Below are 17207 nucleotides of genomic sequence, written 5' to 3'. Positions count from 1 at the left end.
AACTTTTCCAGGTAGAAGAGCCTATGATTCATTGACTTGTGTTGATTGGTCCCTGCCCTATAAATGTCACGCATGCCTACCATAATTAAACTGCAATGCAAACGACTCGCTCACTAGCCACTTGGTCCTGTTACTTATTGTCTCGGCTGCTGGGGCCATCCAAGGACACTGGGCGCAGGGCATCCCGCCACAGACCATACATACACACACACCCATGATCAATTTAGAGTCACCTATCCATCATTTACATTTACAGCATTTATCAGACGCCCTTATCCAGAGCGACTTACAATCAGTAGTTACAGGGACAGTCCCCCCCTGGAGCAACTTAGGGTTAAGTGTCTTGCTCAGGGACACAATGGTAGTAAGTGGGATTTGAACCTGGGTCTTTTGGTTCATAGACGAGTGTATTACCCACTAGGCTACTATCCACCCAGTGTACATGCCTTTGGCTGGCGGGAGGAAACCAGAGAACCCAGAGGAGACCTGCGCCAACACGGGGAGAGCCACATCACTATACATCCCCGATTATCAAGGACATATGACATACTTAAGAAGCTATTATAGAGCCATTCGCAACGCCTGCGTCACGTGTGAAGGTGCGGTTCAGGAGGGCAGGATGGCAGAACCTCAAAGGGCAACATTTTAAACGTGAGCCACCAACAGCGCGACAGCTCGCCGTTCTGATGTCTGCTTCTGGAAGTTTCCTGGAATTAAAACCAGTCCGGAGAAGCGGCGTGTTCGGAGGCTGGAGCGGCTGCCAGCGGAATGATTTAGACGGAGCCTAATGGGATTTTCGGGATTTGTTTCTCTCCTGCTCTTGCCGAACATCACACAAAGCAGGAGGAGGTCGCTGCTCCGACTCCCCCGGTCAGAGCTGTACCGTAAACCTCCGAATACAGCGCCGCCGGCTTTTCTCCATCGACGGTTCTCCTGAAGGATACGCTTTCTACAGAAGTATATATTCGATCCTCATATTTTAAGTGAATCGTCAGTGTCCCCACCTGTTTAAAGTTACAGGTTTCGAAAAGTCCAAATGGGGCAAATCAGATTTCCAGTTGTAAAGAAACACTTACCATGTGGTTGTTTTGGGGCCAATAGCTTTAGATACATATTGGTTTCATGCAGCCTGTCTGCACCAGCATTCAAAACCTTTTTTTCTCTAACTGAAAAACCACAGGATTCAACTCTCCACAGATTCTAGTGCCTTTACTATGCTATAATATGCATTTATAACGAATAGTTATCACTAAATAACTGCTAGTAATGGAATTAAGGAGCGTTCTCCAGCCCAGGTCCTGGAGGGACGTCTGCCAGTGCGTTTTCATTCCAACCCGCATCGCTTCACAAATACACTCCTGAGTCTAATTAATGAAAGGGATGGCAAGAAACACTGAAATAAAATATATTTTAGCAACTAGACTCAATTTTGTTGATTGGTTGATTTTATCGATTGATAATCATTTTAAGGGCGCTACGCAAATCTGTTAAACAACTGTTACGCTCAACGGTCGCCGCGGTCCCGGTTTGTGGCGTCGCCGATGCTCGGGGTTTTACGGTACTGGGCGGACTGTGGAAACGTGTCTCGCCGAACCGGAGTCCGTTCCGTGCGGCGCTCGGCGCAGTGCGCGCAGCTCGCAGCCTGGACGTCGGGTCCCGCTGACAGCTCGCACCCGGACGCCGCGCGTCCCGTGCATCCCGGAGCGGCGGCCCCGCGGATTACTGTCGCCGGCCTGGCACTTTTTCTTTGCGTCGCAACGGTTGCTTTTTCCATTTTTACTTTCTTTCTTTCTTTTTTTTGCACCCGTCGCTGGTCCCCAAGATACCGAAGGTCACCAAAGGAGTAGTTGTGCTGTGATCAGGGGACGCGCGCTGCCTCTGGGGGCATCAGGCATCTTCACCTGCCCTGTCAGCCTCCAGGTAAATCCAGGTGATGAAGCTCTTCCTGTCCACACCTACTCATCGCACCCGGGCTGCTGCTGAAAGTCGTCATCTGCGACACTAAATATCGAATTTGCTTATTATTATTGGTGTCTTTAATCTTGCATACTGCAGGCCATGCGTTTGTTGTCCTGCATCAGAGAAGGTTGAATGTTGCCATAAAGTCATTAAACCTGCCGACAGGGAGCTTAGACTGGACCGCAAGGTAGATTTTCCAACGTTTGTCTGGTGGTCCCTCCATCGTGCGTGAAACAGCCCCCAGTTGGCCTGAGTTTAGGTGGCGAGGTGACAGGACGAAGGGACGCTGCTGACCGTGCAGCCCTGGGACGCAGAAGACAGATGTTTTGTTCGGGGCGTTTTTATGTCTGACTGCCGAACTGCTCTGCCGTCCCACTGACAGGTAGCCGCCGGTTCAGCTTGGCGGAGGATGAAAGGAGCCTTCCTCCGGCTGCCCGTATCTTGGGCGCGTTTGTTTGCTTTGAAGGACGCGCCTGCAATTACCGTGCATTTGGATGGAACCACGTGCGCTTGGATAAGACAAGTTCGTGTTGTAATTGCCTTAATTGTGTGCCGGTGGTAGAGCTAGTTGTTTGGGCCCGTTGTCCACTTTCGGCCCTGCTGGCCGGGTAATCCACCCTTCAATACCTTCACCAAACAAAGAGCCCGAGGCGGTCGAATACGGCCCCGTCCGTGGAGCCGTGTCCGACACACTTCTCAAACGAGGCCGCTTGTCTGCGCCTTTCTGAACTGCCTTCAGATAATGAAACCCCAAGCAGGGCTTATCTCCGGGGCCGTAAACCGGGGCGGAGGTCACTCATTTGATAAGACCCCCTCGGTCGCAATGTCTAATTGGACCACATTCTGTTGCAGGCAGTTGTCAGGTACGCCGTTCGGATCGGATTGTCGGATGAAGACTTGTTAACCTGTAACCTCCCTGCATTAAATCATACCTGGAAATGGGGGGAAAGGGCTCTGTGCTATCTCTGCGGGGGAAAGGAAAAGAGGGTTAAAGGCCTGCGTTAGAGGCGTGGCCCGATGAACTCCGGCTTTTAACGAGAGCGATGATCTAGAACAACAATGTGGATCATGTGCGTGTTCTCAATCCGAGCCCTCCTGGGACACGGCCGCCTCGCTCGCCTTATAATTGAACTGACGACAAGATTTGTAGTTGGTTTGTGTGGCATCGGGGTGGTATTGAGGCTTTTTGTGTTCTTGAGTAGTTCTTTTTACCCTAAGAACACGTGTAATATAACCGATGAAGCAGCGCGTTAGCTGTCCTTGTTTATCTTCTGTAGAGCAAGTGTGGCTGGCCGTACATTGAACATACTGTGCACTGTAGGACAGATTGGAATGCGATGGGAATGCAATGCCGTGCGGCTAGTGAGAGCAATAGAACAATAAACCGGTTGCCTCCTGTCCTCATTTGCATGTATGTAAATGTGCATTTAGAACTCATGTTTAATGCACAGCGGGATGTAGGGGAGTCTCTTGTCATTTTTCATGATGACATCGTAGCTCTCTGATTTTTCCCCGGTGCCATTTATGGTTAAGAATGTGTGTGTGTGTGTGTGTGTGTGTGTGTGTGGTGGGGGCGGTTACTGGGCATGAGGTCCACGGTGAGTATGTTATATAACAGCCTTACAATTGCAGGGGAGCACCTTGCACCCGCAATCAAAACTGATGTGCTGAGAGTGATGTGCAGAGTCTCTCGTGTCCCCGTTTCCTCCCTCTCAGCCTCTCTTGCTCTCGTTGGCTCGCTTTCATTTCCCTCTTTCACCCCCCCACACACACACACACACACACACACACACACATACACACACACACAGGCTGCGTTTGTTTGTTCCTGCCAACCGAGGTTTTCCGCTGAATTATTTATTGCGATTCAGTGAAAGAGGAAGTGATTCATTCATGAATTCGGTCAAAAATTTGTGCGACCGCACGTGCCTAAAAACCGTATGTGTAATGCTTTGTCGTGCGGTGCCACACCCGCAGCACATCACAGCCGTTCAGACAGGCCCATTTTTACCATTTTTAATGGCGTGTCAACCTCTCTGCCAGCCCATTCCCAGAGCCTAGTTATGGCCGTGCCTACGATGATGCTCGCTGCCTGAGAGAGATAGTGAGTGTGTGTGTGTGTGTGTGTGTGTGAGGTGGACTCTCTACACCACTCTTTCTTTATGACCTGCACACTTAATGCTAATGATGTTCATTTTGCCGTCCGTGCCAGCGTGTTTATTTATGGTTACTGCTGCACTTGTGTCGAAAGGGGCTCAACACATCATCGGAACATGGGGTTCCATCACGACGCTCTGCACTGATTGGTCACACTGAGAAACCGAGTGCAGAAAATGTGAAATCATATGAACATACTTTAGTGTTATAACAGGGATTAGCCCCGGATTATTAAAGCAGGATTATTACCTGATACAGGGAGTGCATGTCTTCAGTCGCTGCGTTAACGAACGTCGTGCACAGCATCGTCCTAATGAGGTAGGTGGGGACCGAATGTGCCGCCAGAGAAAAGCCGAACGATGGATGGAAGAAGGGAGGCGCATGGCGGGCAGGGAAAGTGGACTTTCACAGTATTCCACTGTAACACGCTGACATGAGCCATTCGCAAAAAAGTCCTTTTTTCTCTTCTTCTGTGGGCCGATCTGGTGGCACCCATGCTGTATTGTGTTGCAGGGCCTGCATGCTAACGTCCGTGTGACATTCAGGATGTGCAAGGCATTTTGGGGAACAGCCTGGTTCTGGTTGCCTGGCTCGGATTCGTACTGCTTGAGAAAGAAGATGGAGTAGGGATAGAAAGAGAGAGAGAGAGAGAGATGGCCTGTAATTAGCACCCGTGGCTGCCTGCCGCATTCCACCTCAATAATTACAGAGTTGCCCGGCCGATAGGCTGTCCGGCCTGCACCGTGAGCCCTACCAGGCCTGCGAGATTGAGCTTAACCAGATCCCAATTTTACAGGCCCTTTACCAAGCCTCCTGGATCGCCCTCGGAATATCGCCACCATTCTTCCCTGTCTCCCCACCCACGCCACCTCTCCCTCGCTCTCTCCGTTTCTCTCCTCCTCCTCTCTCCTGTCTGCTGCTGTGTGGTCAAACCTCTTGGCAGGCCGTTCGTTCTCCGTTCTTTTTTTTTTTTTCCACCTTGCTTGCAGACCGTTGTTGGCCCATTTCTCTTTCTTTTTTTTTTTTTTTAAAGCTCTTCCTCATGCGGTAATTGGAAGCGAAAGACTCCCCTCCTCAGCTCTGCCTCTCCCGGGTTCGGCTCGCATTGATTTGTTTTGATTTCGGTGCCTCCAGAGCCCCGCTGAGGCTGTTACGCCAAGCGCTCCGGCTACGTGGCCCCGGCACAGCTACACCCACCCACGTGCAGACCGGGTCGTTTCATCACCACGCACATCCGCAAACCAGTCCTTTAGCGAGGGGGACTCAAGAGGACGATGGAACTCTCTCTGTAGGGATTCTCCTTTTCTTATCTGCTCAAGATGCTCTCCCCAAAGGGAGGCGGATGTGGGGGATGTCGTGGTAGGATGCCTTTGACGTATTTTTGGGGGTTGTAGCACTATCCTAAGATGCCTTTGGCAGGCCTGACGTTTTAATTAATGTGCTGTGCAGTGCTCTCGGTAAGTGGAAAATGTCCCCAGAGGGGCTGGTTTCAATTTTGTGTGCAACGTTACACCACTTGGGCTGGGACACTATATCACCTGAAACGTGTATTGTCATACCAACACTTAGGATGTCACATACACACGATATTAGGACGAATATTGCAAATATAGTTCAAATACAAACACTTTTATCATTTAGTGTTGTTCGTTCTGTTTTTGTGCAAATACCGTGACGACATTAGTCCATTGTTGACCTGGCGTACGTCTCCAGGTAGGCCCTCACCACGCTGTGTCAACATGAACTGAGCCCCAGATGAGTCACGTTCACCGAGCCGCCACCAAACAGTTCCTGCAGCAGCAGGTTTTTTTTAAATTAGTATGGCATCAGTGTTAGTGTATAGTTAGTGTAAGTAAAACGTTATTAGAATATGGTTCTTTATTTCAATTTTTAACAGTTATTCATTTCATTTTGCAATAGAGTCTTCACAGCTGACTGTTGAAAGGAGTCGGAAAAACAAATAATTTGAATGATGATTTGAAGAATAGTGTCTATAAGTGTAATATAATCATCTCCCAGTGATTTGTACAATAATCCACCATAAGCAGTGTTTTGCTTGACTGGAATGTCTATGTGCATCTATGTGCTATCACTCTACCTTGCAGTCTAAGCTCCCTGTCGGCACCACTAATTCGGTGTGACCTCGCAGTTTTGCCAAATTGCTGCAACCCTTCTGCATTATGGACAAAATATGCATCGTCTCTTGTGAGTCTTGTGATTCATAGCAGACAGTATCACTATGTCTGTTGTCGTAAAAATAAGACTTTTGATGCAAATTTGATGCAGAATCTGTCATCTTACACAGCGAACTCCTTGAGCGATTGGTTTAATTTCAAACTCTTAGCAAACCAATTATTAATTTGTCATTATTATTATTATTATTATTATATCATTAGGGGGCAGTGGTAGCCTAGTGGGTAAGGAAGCTAACTCGTAATCAGAAGGTTGCCGGTTCGAAGCCGCCAAGGTGCCACTGATGTGCCGGTGAGCAAAGCACCGTCCCCACACACTGCTCCCCGGGTGCCTGTCATGGCTGCCCACTGTTCACCAAGGGTGATGGTTAAAAGCAGAGGACACATTTCGCTGTGTGCACCTTGTGCTGTGCTGCAGTGTTTCACTTTCATTATTATCATCCTTTTGAAGCACCACTACTTTCTTTTGATGAAGGCACTTTTCCTCTCTCGTTGCTCCATGCTGCAGCTGTACACACATTCAGCCTTTGCTTTCTGGAGCTGTACTTTATGTTGACCTCATCAGAAACTTTGCCAGCTGGACATTTTGTTTGCCACTGACATGTTGCTTTTGGGTGGGTTGGTGCGGAGAGCAACCTGTATAAACTGTAGCCTGTTTCCTGTTTATAGGAGTACTTCCTGTTAAAATGACAGGTCGGCTTTTAGGCCATTTTACGGTGTTGGCTGGAGGACACACAAAAAAGTCTGAGTTCTACATATTTACTTTAACGGGCCATTTAATGCATAATACCGCTGTGAATGAATGTGCATTACCAGGGGCAGAGCAGTAATTAGTTGGCTCGGGATGGGTCGTCCAGCTGTTGATCTGCCCCTCGCAGCCCAGGACGGAGAACATGCCTCCCTCATGAGATCCCTTCAGTGGTTATGGAGGATCAGACAGCATGCATCATTTATCCCGCGGTCGGATGTGTAGCTGGCTGTGTGTGAGCATGTGAGTTGGTGTGGATCGTGCTTCATGGTGGAATTTCGGTTAGTCGAGACCAGCCCGGTTTCCTCACGTTTCTTTCGTCGCTCTTTCCAGCTCGTTTTTCTCTCCCTTTTATTTATTTGTCTAATCCCCACTTCTCTTTCCCTTCGGCGTTAATGTGTCAGGTTTTTTTATTGGCTTGTGTGTAGCCCATCGATTCTGCTCCACAGAGCTATGGCAAAGTGTTACGGAAAGTCTACCAAATTCATCTTATGGATATTTATAGTTCAATATGACCCATTTTAATGCTTTATCTATTATTTAAAACATTTTTAAATATATATATTTGATATGGTTTTGTTGTGTTTTTCTGTGTGGGACAACAGCACATATACGGCTTCATTGTTTGAGAACACACTTTTAAATAATGTACATTAGAGAATTGTACAAATTTATCACAAAGTAGATGTAATTTGTTAGCCGAACTTTGCTTATTTTTCTGTTACTGTTGCGTCTGTCAGTGCTGTGTCACCAGAGGAAATATCGCAGCATCTGTTTTTGTGTGCAGTTTGTATGTATTGCGGCCGGCCTGTCGTGAAACGCTGTGGCCCGTGACTTCGACGTGGCGGCACGTAGAAAGCGGTCAGGAGTGCCGGGCGTGCAAGGCTGTTTGGAAGTACAGTGTTGGCCTCAGACGCAGTTTGCGTAATCTGCAGCCCACCTCTCCTGAGCTTGCGAGGTCACTGAAAGGTCAGCCGTGCTAGGCTAACGGTTGGGCTTTTAGCGCGCCGGTTAGCGCCGGTGACACGTCTGACAGTGCGGGGTGAGAATGAAATTCTGTGTGACTTACTGAGGTATTAGCTTCTGGGGTCACGTGCCGTTCACAGACACCAGTCCTCCACGGCTATAATGGTCTTTTTTTTTTTTTTTAAATGTTTAACTTTATTTACATATGCCTTTTCTCCCAGTTTCTTTCTCTGCAGATATCGATTTAGCATGAACAGGACTGAAATATAGCCCGACTTGTCACTCTTGTCTGCAGTCGGAGAGACACTTCAGAGCTGATAGCTGGAGAATGCTGACATAACGAGTCTCCTGACATCACCCACAGCCCACTTTGCTAAATCACTGTCTGCCGACAGTCTCTGTCTCTTTACATCCTGTCAGCCGTGTCTGGCTGCAGGGATCATGTTTTTTCTGCTAATGTGGGTGCAGGTCTGGGTGTGTGGGCCTTATTTTAAAAGCACACATTTTCTCGTTTCAGGTCCTCAATGTGTTATACTAGAAAAATACATTTAGTCATGATACAAGAAAATACATTCAATTGAGTTCTGCCTGAGATTATATAATTAATGCATTTTAGCCATTTTTTTCTTAATTGTTCTAAATTTTGTCATTAAGATCTCCTCCTTTATATTTTTTTAACTCCTTTTTACATTTCGTTTAATAGAAAATATTTATTTTCTCAATAAAATTAGTCACTTTTACACTTCCTGTGTAAAATTAAATGGTTTGTAAAATATAATCTCAGTCAGTTTCTTTCTTTGATTAGCTAATTACCTAACTGACAGGACATTCCCAGAACATCTTGAACAAGTGACAGCTCTGTTTTCAGTGCAGTCTGTCCCCCTGTTCCAGCGTCCCTGCTTTCCAGCACTGGCCAGGGCACATAGGACTGCTGGGGTCTCTTTCACCCCCTCCCTCCATCCACTGTCAAGACCGTTTAGGCCCGGTCAGCGTCGCAACGTGAGTTATAGATGAGCTGGTTAACCACAGCTAGGAAGAGGGGGGGGGGGGAAATAGCGAGACATAGACGGCCTCCAGACGAGCTTCCTTGTCTCCACAGGAGCCAGACAGAGATGACAGCCAATTGTTTTGCCTTCCGTAGCCAAACGCCTCTTTTGTGTGGCACCAATTCCAGGGATTTGGATCTGTGTGAAATATGCATTGTCTCTTGTCTGTCCGTCTCCATCGCTCCCTCTTGTTACCTCTCACTCTCCCTCTGTCCCTCTTTTCTCTGCTCTGGCAGATGAACAGAGAGGCTGGAGTCATATGATCTCAATTCATGCTCCCGTCGCTCATTGGGGATTTACTACCTGGTTCGTCTTCTAACTTATGTTTCTTTTACAGGCTTTTTTTTGGTCTCTCTCACATACTCTAATGAGTAATGTCTATGTTAGACATTAAATCTTTAATAGAAGGAATCTGATCAAGTTAAATATGTGATGCTTCTCAGCTGTGCTGTAGATCCAGATGCATTTAACCCACAGTTAGTTTGTATTTTATTTGCATTTGTATTTTAGACATTTTTTCACCTGAATCATCCAAGGCCTGTTTGTGTGTGTGTGTGTGTGTGTGTGTGTGTGTCGATTTAGCATTGTGAATGTGTTGAGGCATGTGTCTGCTGATTAGATCTACTATTTGGATCATAATCTGCCCTCATTACATTTCCTGTACTTTGCTCTATCACGCACGCACACATGCCCGCGCGCGCACGCACACACACACACACACACACACACACACACACACACACACACACACACACACACACACACACACACACACTTTTTATCCTCGTCATACACAATCGTCAACTGTGCAGATGCATACTTTCTTCCGCTTCTTCCTTCTTTCGATATGCACCAGTATGCATGTATATTGTATGCATTCAGCAATTCTGTGTCTGCAGGAGTGGCCAGGATACCGTTGTATCACAATGTTTTATCAGAAGCCAGACAGAGGGGCAACATGCCGTCTAGACACAAAATCTGGATCCATCACGGCAGCACGCTGTTGTCCTGCTCTTCTTTAGGTGAAATAATCTCTGCTTCCTGTTGGAGCAGCTGAATCCTCTTTACCTCTATAAGCGGGAACAGTGTAGTCAAAGTATATATAATTAAAGATTGTGCTAGTCTTCCCAAACATAATTCATCTTATAAGATATATTATTCTTTAGGATTTGGACACCATTTGAAGAAGTTCTGATCTTATCTTAATTTGAGTTTGAAGTTAAGCATTCTATCAAGTTTGCTGAAAACTGATCACGATATTTAATTGTCACAGTATTGCAAGCATGTTGATGCATAGAATACCACGTTGCTTTTTATCTTGTTTTATGATGTTATACTGCATGTAGTGTTCATTCTCAGTATATGAAGGCACATGACAGGGATGGAATTAAAGGGACTAATTTAGCTGCCTTAATAGATCATGCCAGCACTCATACAGATTCATGCAGTCTGAACATATCACAAGACTGTCAGGAGTTTTATATTAGATCTTGTGTCAATAATCAATTAGAATTTTTATATATTTGTAATCTTGTATAATTAAGAGTTATTTTATGAGTTTTAGAATGCTGTGAACAGCATATCTAAAAATATTGTGCTATAATTTTTAGGGCATATCGTCCATCCTTGTCTTCAACCTTGAAATGTAAAACTCAGTGGGAACATGTCCGTAGGGCAACATGTCCCACTTTTTCTGTATCGTAACGTACCACTGTGTGCCTTTTTTGGGCTGGATGTCCTCTGTTACATTGATTATATTTTTATTAATTGCACTGTGCATTTACAGAGACTACCTCCATACACACACACACACACACACAGTCTGTCTCTGCATCTTCCTGGCTGGCAGCAGTAGGTCTTTGATGTTCGTTCAAAGTAGTGTTGTTATGGAGATCTCGGGAGTTGAGGCCTGCCTACCACTTTGTTAGAATTCCACCGAGTGTAGCAGTATTGAAAAAATATCTAATAATAACAATGATTTAGAGACTCAAATATCTGCAGGCAAAAAAATGCAGGGTTTTACTCAATCATGTTAAAACTAACGGCTGACTCCTGCATGTTTTTCTCTCCATGTTAAAACACATGTTTTTCCACCAGATGTTATTCTTTGTGCATGAAGAAATGTGTAAGTGGTTCAAGTGTGTGTGTGTGTGTGTGTGTGTGTGTTTGAAAGAGGAGTTCAGTAGGGCCATCCCGAGGCGGGAAAAACCAGGGAGACGGGCAGCAGATTTCTGGCGGACCCGGTCTGGGCTCTGGACTGTGTTAGATCAAGACAGGGCCACAGGGGTGAAGATGGGTGTGTGAAATTTTATTAATTCAAGCGCAATACACGATGAGACAGACATGTACACACACACACACATACACACACACACCAGAGGCGCCAGTCCTCCTCAGGTCCGTGGGCTGCTCTGTTTTCTGTTCCCCGTGTTGGCAGATGGTATTAATTGAGCTGAATGGAGAGAGCGAGGGCGGGAAGGAGAGACGGGAAGGTGGAGGACTGGGAGAGGGTGGCTGCGATGACTGACTTCCTCTGGGAGCCTGGATCTCACAACTCAGGCTTTCCTGAACCGTGTGTGTGAGTGAGACAGGAACATTGAAAACGACAAGTTTTCTCTCCCTCAGTTAGAAAAGTCAACGCATGAGCTTGCAATACACGTGCGTATGCTAACAATGGAATAAATGCATAATATGCTGTAAGTCAACAACAGAGAGACCCGGAGTTGATTGAAACACAGTTGGAAGAGTGTGTGTTCGGATCTGTCGGCAAACACTTCATTTCCTTTTGCGCAGGTGTAGCTAAGCTCTGTTCCCTTTACCTCACAGTGAGCAAACACTCCTAAAATAGATGCCCCTCTTGGTAAACCGTTCCATCTGCCACGGCAAACTGTTGCATATGAGTGGACGAGGACAGGACTCGGACCTTGGTCTGGGCCAATAGCAATGTCTCACACTGTTGTTACATTCAAGTGCATCTTAAAGATGAATTTTTAAAAATGATTAATAAACATAACAGGTCAATGATCTTTTAATTTGCGTTTGCCTTTAAAAACTGCCTGTGCAGCTGAAACCTATAAGAATTTGTAAGTATCTGAGCTTCTGAAGCAATATTGTGATCTGCAATCTCGCTGTGCAGGTATCTGCTCAGTAGACCAAATGAACCCAGTCAAAGTGCTGATGCTGTGAATGAACTGTGTGTTATAGATGGATTGATTGAGTTATTTCATTATTTATTTGGTCATTTAATCAACTTAATTGTTGATTTTTCTTTAATTGCATGCTGTAAATTGTGACTCTGTTCCTATTATTGTAGCCTGGAAGCCTGGTTTGGGAAGGATTTTGTATAAGTGTGTGTGTGTGTGTGTGTAATTTTTTGAGGGTTTATCTGTACTCATCTGAAGCTCATGCCGTCAGAATGGCGGGTCCATCAGAGCTTCATATGGGTCGTAGTGTGTGTGTGTGTGTGTGTGTGTGTGTGTGTGTGTGTGCGTGTCCTTGTGTTCTTTGCTGTGTTCGTGTTATCTTAGTCAGATAGAAGTGTGCAGACAGAGTGTCTCGTCTACCAGATTCCCGAGAACTGGTTTGGGAAGGGGCTTGTTTGTGTGTAAGGCTGCACTCGTTCCTACAGGTACGTAACCAGACAACTTCCAAGTTATTTAAGCACTTTATTTGCTAGTTCTTCTTTCTACCCTCATAATACCAGGTAGAACCTAGAGGTGTGTCCTTACCTGTCAATGATAGACTGTGTGGGTTTAACTTGGATTCTTAGCGTTTTAACAGCTAAAAAAATCCATTTCCAGAAGACAAATGATCTTTGCACCGTCAGTGTTATTCCTCTTTTAGCATGTGTGTGTTCCTTACTTCATTTCATGCTCCTATTATAGGACTGTGGCCAGAAGCTTGAAATAGAAGCTTGCAGCCAGATGCACTTTATGCTACAATAGGAGAGAAGCAGAAAGTGAAGTGTCCTTCATTAGCGCCATTTTGTTGCTCATTGGTTATGTGACTCCTTCTGTTCTCTTTTTTCATCTCCCCCGGTTCTTTGGAAAGTCTTGGGAAGGACATGCAGTCGGATGTAAGCATTTCTGTCTACCTCGGTGGTTCTCCAGCACTGTTAATGGAATTTTCTTCTGGACAGTTTGATGTCAGCGTCACGCTGACCGCCCCTCCTTCTCCCTCTGTTGCCGTATTGGTCCAACTTCCCCCCAGCCCCCCGCCCCCAAGCGGCGTCTATTAATTAAAAGTGCTCTTTAACCTCAAGTGGGAGCCGCTGAGCTCCTGCAGCCCAGAGATCTAATTCCCAGAGTGTCTGCTTGAAGGCCGAATTGTATTAAAATCCATATGGCTCATTGGTGGCCCAGACAAAAAGCTGAAGAAGGAACAGAATCTTCCCTTCATTTTCAGAACTCCTTCTCTTCTTCATAGCCCCTTTTTATGAGGAGGGGTAACTCAGCGTGTGATTTCAAGGCAGACGGTTGTCGGCAGTAATTGGATATTGTGTTTGGATTACGAGCGGGGATTGTGTTGGGTATAATATTGGCATTGTGAGGGATGGTGAGAGGACGGGTCGTGTCCTCATATGTCCTCCAAGGCGGCAGGACAACAACAAAACATCTTAATTCAGTATGAAATTGAGTCTAAGGGGCAGAAGGCTAAAGATATAGTGTACTCCATTACAGTTTATACACACACGCACAGCATATCATACTGCCTCTCAGACTCATACAAGGACAATCAGCGCACCATCAGACTCACATACACACACACACACATTCATTCTTTCACTCGCGCTCCCTCACCACCCTACACACACTCACACGTAATCTCTGTGTCTTTGTGGAGATGACACAGCTGAGGCCAGCGAATCGTTCTTCTTTTGTTGTCTCTTCTGGATTTACCCCCCCCCCCCCCCCCCCCCCCCCCCCACCCTCTCTCTCTCCCGTCTTCCCTCCCTCCGTCTCTCTGGCAGGTCAGGTCTCTGAATCCAGGTAATTCTCTCTGTGCTGACAGTGGAAACAAAAAGGAAAGTGAACCCAGAGAGAGAAGTGCATTCAAGGGACGCACCGTGAAACGCCCTTGACCAACTGGACAAAGTAAATGACACTATTAACGAAAGAAAGGAGTACTGTTTTTTTTCCACCTCTCTTTTGTTCTCTAGGTAACTGTTTGTATCTGAATTACGTGTTTTTCCCTTTTGTTGTTCATCTTTGAACAATATGTGGTTCTGCTATCTCTATCCAGTTCATATGCAGTTGGCATGATAAAGAAATCTATGTGGGCTAGTATACAACACAAGCAAGAAAAGGCAGGGGGGCTTTTACATCAGCCTTTCAAATCTTACACTTTCTGCCTCAATTTATCCAGCAAACGTGTACAGCACTTGATTATTTTCTATTAACGTTAGACTTGATGAATGGCTCAGAAGGGACATGACTGGAAACGCTGCACCCCTTCCCCCGCCATACCAGTGCATAAAATCAGAGTTACTGAAAGCCTGTGCATTCATCGATCTCATTTTTTAAATAATTTATCTGGGCTCAGCCACTGAATCATGCGTGACCTCCATCCCGCAAGGCCGGCACTGGAGTCACAACAGGCGGTCACCAACTGATTCTCGGTCAATTATTTCTATCCGGGAATTGACACGCGAGCCAATAGAACTAATGACCTCCAATTGGCTGAACTTAATTAGTGCCACATCTGCGTACTCTGATCCAATGACCCTTTTGTGCCAGGGGTCATCATATGACCCCAGTGTCAGCACAAATGGACCGCTTTAGTCTTTTTGAATCGGGTGTGTTTGTAATGCTCACATTGAGCAGGGAATGATACAGTGCACGAGTTCATTGTACATGTACATGGTACTTTATAATAAAAAAGTCATTCAAATGAAATAGCGTGTATTACTTAGTTAATTGGTATAGTAACCCGAGGGCTTTCTCTGCTGGCTATGTACTGTATGTGAAGACCAATTTCAATTTATTTAGCTTTTCCTCTGAAATTCATTCAGGCCCTCTCTTTCAGGTCCCCACAACATGCATATACCCCTTCTGATAAGGCAAGAAGTAGAAACAGAGAAAAATGCGACCAATGAGGGCAGGGAAGCGAAGAGGAGGATGAGAGAGGTTCAGCAGAGCTGATGAAGACCTGCAATGTGTGTTGCCTTTTCCCTTGGAATTACTTGTGGGTGGAAGAGGCATGAATTGATAATGAGCGATCTCTTTCTCGTCTTCCCTTCTCTTCCTCCCCACGTTTCTCCTCGCATTTCTATGATGCCTCACTCCAGAGGACTGTTCGTCTGCATTCTATTCTCCCGCTTGGCTCACACCTTTGTTAACATCTTGCATGCGAGCTGCTTGTTGCCTGGTTGTGCCAGTCAGCTGTCTGCCTCGGGGAGGTGTCTGTGGGGGGTTTTGGTGCCCATCAGCCATCCCACCTCTCCTGGGAAATTGTTGTCAGATGAGGATCCGAGACCGGTGGATGAGGGGATCATAAAAGCAAAACCATGGCAGTCATGTGTATTAAGAAAAGAGGCATTTTTCATCTAATTTTATGAGACCAATCTTTACACACACACACACACACACACACACAAATCACTGTTTGAGCAGTTCTCCACACTTCTGATCGATGGCTCCAAAGCGCTTTTATTTTCACCCCACTAACCGCTCACAAGGAATCCAAGTGAAGTGGCTCATGAAATTGACCTAAAAGTGACAATCAACCCCAGGTCTGTCTCTTCCTTTCTCTCTTCTTCACATATCCACCCCCCCCCCCTCTTTTTTCCAGCTCCGTCTAGAGAGCAGTGTAGCAAGTGATCATTGCATTCGCCCCCCTCCGTGTCTACCTGGTGAAACTCAGCTGCTGAGAGCTTGTCTAATTTTTATAACATCTCCCCCATGCCGGAGTCAGCCTGAGTTTATAAGGAAGATGGCTCACCTGCCATAAGGTCATGTATAATTCATATCATATCTGATTCACCTGCCAGAGCGCAGCTCAGTTCATGAGGAATACAGATTTCACTTTCACAGCTTTCTATGCTATTGTTGCCTCCCTGCTAGTTTTGTGTATATAGCCTTTATACAGGTGAAGCCTTGTGTCCTCATATTGTATCAACTGGAATAGAAATAAGGAATATAAATCAGTCCTTCTGTGGAAAAATCACAGTAATATTATATTATGTAAATGAACAAAAGCAAAGTTTCTTACATTTTAATGAGTATTATGTTTTGAAATAACAATAGATTTGTTACTGTTAAACCTGCCTGCTTGCGCATCTTTGATTGGTTTACAGTAGAACTGAGGGGATTCTATTGGACAGATGGCTCTGGGAGGCGGTACTTTGGATGATGTACCTAGGACATCTGTCAGATTCACATCCTCTGCTTCCTCCGCTCAATAGACAGGTGCTCCTCCTCCTGCAGTGTACAAGCAGGCAGGGGTCGGAGGTCAGTTGCAGCCACAGGGGTATCATGCATCTCGATTTGTCTTCCTCTAATAGGACATCGAGTGGGAACAATACAGTGTGTGGAATAGAGCGGGAGGAAGGAGAAAGCGATGTGCCGTCTGATGTATTTTCTGACCGCCGCCAATGTGCAGGAGACCGCTGTTCCTCGCCATAATCTTGAGTCCCTCTGTTGTGCACGGTGGGATTTTTATTGCCACAACAAGTGGTGCCATTATGTTAGTGGAGTGAAAAATACTATAAATTAGAAAACATCCTCGGAACAGTGGGAGACCCTTTATGTGGATGAGAAGCTGTAGAGTCAACTGCCTACAGATCTCGCGTCTTCCATCATAAGATTACTGTAGCATGCCCTCATTTTACTCCGGGCGGTTATTTAGCCAGTAGATTCCTTCCCATCAGTACATATTTCTGTCTATGTCATAATCTGCTATGTTAAAACCAAACTACAAGCTTTCACATTTTTGAGCAGCACATCCTGGTATTACACCATAATATAAAGTAAAGATCTGGTCCGGCAGGGGGCTACTCCGCATCTGGGATTCGGAGTTTCATGTTGGTCTGGTGTTTTGTATAAAGCTGCCCTGTTTGTGTCTGTTCGCCGTCGGGTCCTTGTTTGGTGATGTTTCCCCTGTCGTGTGATCGTGTATTAAACCCCTGTCCCGTGACGTTGC

The 17207-nt window shown here is 45.9% G+C and overlaps 1 protein-coding gene across 3 annotated transcripts in view; it reads left to right on the top strand.

Moving 5' to 3' along the window:
- Positions 1 to 1653: 1653 nt before the first annotated feature.
- dok4 (docking protein 4) overlaps positions 1654 to 17207 on the top strand; it is a 35327-nt gene continuing 19773 nt past the window's right edge. The window contains exon 1 of one of the 3 annotated variants that reach the window (XM_028956976.1): positions 1654 to 1920. The gene's annotated coding sequence lies outside the window, so the exon portion shown is untranslated. Of the gene's footprint in view, positions 1931 to 11269; positions 11365 to 17207 lie in introns of those variants that run through there. The other 2 variants (XM_028956975.1, XM_028956977.1) reach the window with 2 other exon arrangements.

This window comes from Denticeps clupeoides, chromosome 16 (genome assembly GCF_900700375.1).
Source record: "Denticeps clupeoides chromosome 16, fDenClu1.1, whole genome shotgun sequence".
In the NCBI taxonomy this organism is placed as follows: domain Eukaryota; kingdom Metazoa; phylum Chordata; class Actinopteri; order Clupeiformes; family Denticipitidae; genus Denticeps; species Denticeps clupeoides.
This window is presented reverse-complemented; position numbering and strand designations above follow the sequence as displayed.